We start from the raw sequence: 6,000 nt of genomic DNA, 5'->3' as shown, positions 1-6,000 counted from the left end.
AACGAGATGAAACCTTCCCGAGCCGAAGATGATCATGAAGAATTTTTGTTACTGCTGGCGATCCAGTGTTTACTGTAGATTCAATGCCCTTGAAAGTTGTTCGAGAATTTTCTCGAATCATTTGTTCCACAGCGGCAATGTTTTCATCTGACAGCTGTTGCCGGACGACCAGCTCTCACTTCATCTTTAAGCGATGTCCAGCCTCTTCTGAATTCACCCAACCACCGGAAAATTTTAGCACGGGAAGGAGAAAGGTCCCCAAATGCCCCCTGCAAATGGTCAAGGCTTTGTGTCTCGTTCAAACCACTTTTGAAATCGTAAAGGATCATTGCCCGAAAATGTTCCCTTTCGAGCTCCATTCTAGACAGCCAAATACTGCTTACATCAACAAACAAGTGAAGGCGATACGGCCACGCCGATAAGCGAGGCGAGTTGAAACTTGCTTCGCTTCTTCGCTCTGGATACCACTACCGACCGCAATTGTTGGAATTTAAATACTGTGCTACAACAATGCGTATCTCAAAACTTTCGTAGTGACCCTCGTATCACTTGAGGTTGCAAATGTTGTAACTGGGGAACAGCAAAGTGTTGAAACATGTCTAATTTTGTAAGAACACATTTCCTGTTATGGTTTGCTTTGTGAAAAAGAGGGGGCCTATAACTGCATTATGTGTTAAAGCACATTAAACATTCAATTTGGGACTGTCTCTAGAATGTTCTATGTACGCAAACGGATTCTCAGATCCCCATATCCTAACATTGTGTCTGTTAACACAGCCAGACAAGTGAAAAGTTGTCTCATCAGAGAAAACAACTTTCAATAGGAAATTATGGCCATAATCAATCCTGTGTAGAATTTCAGTAGCAAATGCTGCTCTCTGTGGCTTATCGTTGGGCTTAATTTCTTGCAACAATTGCACCTTATATGCGTGCTAACGTAATCGTTTGTGTACCATCGTGCACTGTTGACTTTGGAATTGCCAATCACCTGCTAGCTACGTGAATTAACTTCCTCGGGCTACATGAGAAACACTCTCTTATTGCTTCCACATTTTCTTCTGACACACGCGATTTACCACCGCTGTATTGTTTCCATGGGCGGCGATTACGGGGGGCAAAAGGGGCAGTTGTCCCTCACCACTTTTTTGAAGTAACAAATTAGTGTATAAAATTTCATTTGGAAATGTAAAGTTTTTCTATTTATCACTGGTTCATAGAAAAAATGGTGCCATATAATATTTGCTGTTGCGTGAGTACGTATTGGTTGTCTTTCCGTGGAGTTACTAAAGCTACAGGAAACTAACTGAGAGAACATTTTAAAAAATGTCTTTCACAAGTAATTCTTTAATTGCACAAAAATTGACAGTTACTAAAATAAATCTTCCTCTTTCTATAAATGTAACGAAGAAAATTGTGTCGCTTTTTGTGGACGTCTGTGTTCAATTGGTCCTTATACCGTGAGTTGAATGCGAATGGAGATAAGGCGAAGGTCAGTTGCTGGTGTGGGTATATCCAACATATTACCTGCTTGTGGCAGTTCAGTTACATCATGAACTTGCGTAAGGACAGAGTGAACATGGGACCTCCACAGAGCGTCATAAGGGCGTGTATGCTGTACGAGTTCAGAAGGGTCAAACGCCGTTGCAGTGAGGCGGAAGATATGCCAGGCCTTTGATGAGGGTGTCGTGAGTCCTCGTGACTACGCGGACAGTGCAGCGGTGATTTAACAAGTTTCAGGATGGTGACGAAACACTTGAAGACGCACCACGTGCCGGAATACCAACACATGGACAAAATGAAGATCTTCAGGTAGCAATTGAGACGAACAGTGGCCAGACATGTGATGAACTGAGACTACAATTCAGTGTGAGTGGAGAAACCGTTCGGTAGCTCCTCCATCAACTTACGGAGCACTACAAAATGGGTCGATGGGTCCCATATGATTTGACTCCGGGCCAGAAGGCAACGCGAGCAGACACCTGTGTTATTCGCTGTCTCGTCTGAGGAAGGGGCAATTTCTGGACAGAGTGTTGACATGTGATGAGAAGTGGGTCCTGTACGAAGCTCCGCTGTGCCGTCATCATTGGTTAGCATCGAATGAGCCGGTTCCAAAACAGCCGAAATCAGCACAGTACCTGAAGAAGGTCCAACTGTGTTTTTTGTGGACTGCTCGCGGCATCGTGCATCGGGAATTGCTATCAGCTGGTCAGAGCATCAATGCAAGTGTGTACTGTCAGCAGTTGAGCCGTGTTCAAGAAAAGGTCAAAACTCTTGAGCCAGCACTTCCGAATCGCAAAGTTGTCTTGTTACAGGACAATGCCAAGCCCCGGATGAGCCGGGACACTATTCTACACCTTGGATGGGAATCACTATTGCTTCCACCATGCTCTCCGAACATTGCACCGTCCGATTATCAACTGTTTCATTCCTTGGACAATCACCTTAGAGGACGCCAGTTCAAATCCCTAGTAGAGATCCAAAATGCACTTGATACCTTCTTCGCTTCACGGCCCACCAAATTTTACCGTGATGGAATCCATGGCCTTCCAGAAAGTTTGGCAGAATGTCGTCGATGCTGATGGGGACTATTTTTAATCTTCCAAGTACGTCTTAGGTGACATATCGTTGTTCGAAGGCGGTGGGTGAAAAAGTGACAGAACTTTCTTGGTTACTTTTACAATATTAATGAATATTCATTAAAAAGAGAGTAATAAGAAACTACTTCTTCTTTTCCATTGTATTGCATTGTAATATACGAGTGAAATGGTGTGTTTAGTCGTGTACGAGTGTATATACAATTAAATTTAGCGAATTCAACATAATTCTAGGTTTTAGGATTATTTTGCAAAACTGGAGTGTGGAGTGAGTCTAAGTATTGTGTTTTGAAGTGTTCCAAGAAAGTAAAAACCACCTAATGGCAACGAGCATGTTGCCGGAAGCTGCAAAAGCAAGTATTTCTTTAAATGTCGTAGCATATGCTTGTATTTATTGTCTTATATTTTCTAAGAGAAATAATATACATTTAATAGCATGTGTAGGATTAAAAATTAAGTTGTTCATCAATCCCCAGTTTCAATATAACTTCTATAACACAAACCTCATTATTCATTGCTACGCAGAGAAAACTCCGTTCTCCGGATAGCGGTATATTGTACAAATATACGGTATCCTTTTGCTTACTATAGAAATCAGTACGGAGCATACGTTATCCGTATGCTACATAGGCATTGATCTTAAATGTTACATCAGCCGTTGCAGGATGTCTGACAGCTAACAGTTTTCTGTATATCACATGCATATACTTATGTTACCTTCGTCAGCTATATGTTATATACATTCATTTGGTATGTGAGATCCTGACATCCTATATTGTTTCATACGGAAAATATGTATAGATGGAAAACTTAAACGGAAAGTATTATATAAAACATGCGTTTTCAGCTATACGTCTGCTGTACGTTGAGTCCAAAAACTACAGGAATTACGCATGTAACCTATCTTTTTAAGTACGCCACCTACATTTTTTTCTCAGTGTATAATTAATATTATTCTTTCTATTTATTTGTTTTTTAAATAAATTTGTTATTAAGTAGTCTGATTACACAGTTTTCTCAGACAGATTTTTAAGATGTTAATGTGCAATGAATCAAATCTCTTCTTATACCTTATTTGTTTAAGAGGACAAAAGGCTAGTACATCTACATCTAATACAAAGGGCTGGAGCTTACTTCCGTTGTTCTTGTCAATTTACTTAATAAAATATGAAGTACGATACGGTATTTTAACCGAAAAATATAGTATCCTATTAGTTATACAATATTTCGTCAAAGTGTTTGAAACAACCAGGATATACAAATATTCAGATCATGTCTTGCCCCCTACTTTCAACGTCCAATCGCCGTCATGGTTGTTTCACTACACTCCCCATTGATAAAAATTGATCCTTCCACGCCTGGAAACTGTTGCGTAATGGAGGATCCTTGTGGTAAACACATCGAAAGTTTCCTTGAACTTCAACAACACTTTTTGTCTCTGCAAACCACCACACGCATAGCGCCTTTTCGACTGCAGACACCATTTCTGTTTATCGGCGATACTAGCGTCGTCACCGGTAGTTGTTCAAGTATGAAAATTAGCTGAACAAAACTTCTTGAATTTTCCTTCAATATGAATGTTTTTTTTTTTCCTTCTGTATCTCTGAGCATTTTAAAACTATACACTTTTAAAAACCGTCAGTCCCATTCCGGACACCCTGTACAGTATTATTCTTTCATTTCTGAACTATTTTGGAAAAAAATGGGGATGGGACTGATAAGCACTTTGTTACAAAGAAACAATGTCACTAACTTTTGCACTATAGTATACAGTCAATACACTCGTGTATTGGCATATATATGCTTAATGTCGACAAAGAGCTTCCTTGTGACAATATCGTGATCTTTTTTTTTTTTTTTTTTTTTAGTTTGTACGTCAAGGCTAAGGGTGATGATGAGAGATGAAGATGAGATGGATGATAATAATACAATGAAGGAGGTGGGAGAAAACACGAGAATCCAAGAAATCCCACGCACTCTGTGTTTGCCATCCTCAAAGTTCACTTGACGCAGGCTGGGATCGAACCAGGGATCCCATACACAACTGGTAAATCACTAAGCCACCCCGTGGTTCCGCCGACCCGGGTTCGATTGCTTATGTTAGTTCATGTGGCTCGAATTACACGCTAAAGAGTACTCCATTCGTCGTATAGTATCGGTGATGAGAGGGACCTTAAACTCAAAAGCAACTAACTGGTCGATCTCGACACTTGAATATTCCGTATAAATGAAATTTCAAGGCTATGCGCGTTCATATTATATATATCAGGACTATGTACAGAATAATAAATTAATAAAACTTAATTTCGAAATGTTAACTATTAAGTTTAGCCAGCCCTTTAAGTTAAAAAAGGCCGGTATTGGTTCCCAAATAGATATCTCTTTCTTAGTGAATACTTCATACGAAATAATTATTTTTTAAATTATACTTTTTTTTAGGACATTCGAATAGGATTTGTCTAGTCTCGTTTCGTTAGGATTAGGATTAGGAATTAGATTTCTGGACTTTCGGTATGTATGGTCATGTTAGCCCGTCACGTATGAGGGAAGACGTCCCTCGGCGATCACACTATCCGAGGAAAGGGAAGGAAGAGAGGATTGGGGAAGGAAGGAAACAGCCTGGGACATGTATGTTAGGTATCATACCAACATTTGCTTGGTGTAAATGAGGAAACCCTCACTCAGATGGCTGACCTGAAAGCGTTCTAACACTTTTTCGACCGATAGTCTCGTTTCGTATTCCACTAAGTGCGTCTTGATTCCAATATCGTCTTGTTTTGGAGATGAGATGAGACGAGACTTAATTCATAATATCTCGTCTTGTGCGGATCCCTTTATTTTATTGATTTTTCTCCAAATTTATTTAAATGTCCCTTACTTTGGAATGTAAGTAATGTAAAATTTACATGTATTGCAAATTCATTTTGAAATGCAAAGGATATTTCATTAGACTTGAAAGAAAAATCAGTAAAATCACATAACTGAAATTCCAGATCAATTCGAAGAAAACTGGAAAATAATTCCCCATATAAATCAGTGGTCAAAAAAGAAAAGATGGCTCGAGTATTCGACAGTGTTAAGAATTATGTACAGAAAGCCGTATTATGAGCAAAATTGTACGAGGGTAAGTTAAAAATTATCAGCAAGTTTGATATAACTCTTCTTACATTGTTTATACTGACCTTTGTAATCGTTTATTTTATTGTTATGCTGGTGGGGTCATGCTATGAAAGTTTGATCCTAACTCCTACATTTGTCTTCCTTTTGTTGCAATAGATCATGACCAATAGAAGTTGCAATAGAAGTTTGCACCAAAGAGGAACAACGAACAGTATATCAAAAACCATTACTAATTTCCAGACGATGTGCTACTTCATCAATAGTCACTCGTCTAACAGAACCATAC

This window comes from Thermobia domestica, chromosome 2, assembly GCF_964235325.1.
Source record: "Thermobia domestica chromosome 2, izTheDome1.hap1.1, whole genome shotgun sequence".
NCBI lineage: Eukaryota > Metazoa > Arthropoda > Insecta > Zygentoma > Lepismatidae > Thermobia > Thermobia domestica.
This window is presented reverse-complemented; position numbering follows the sequence as displayed.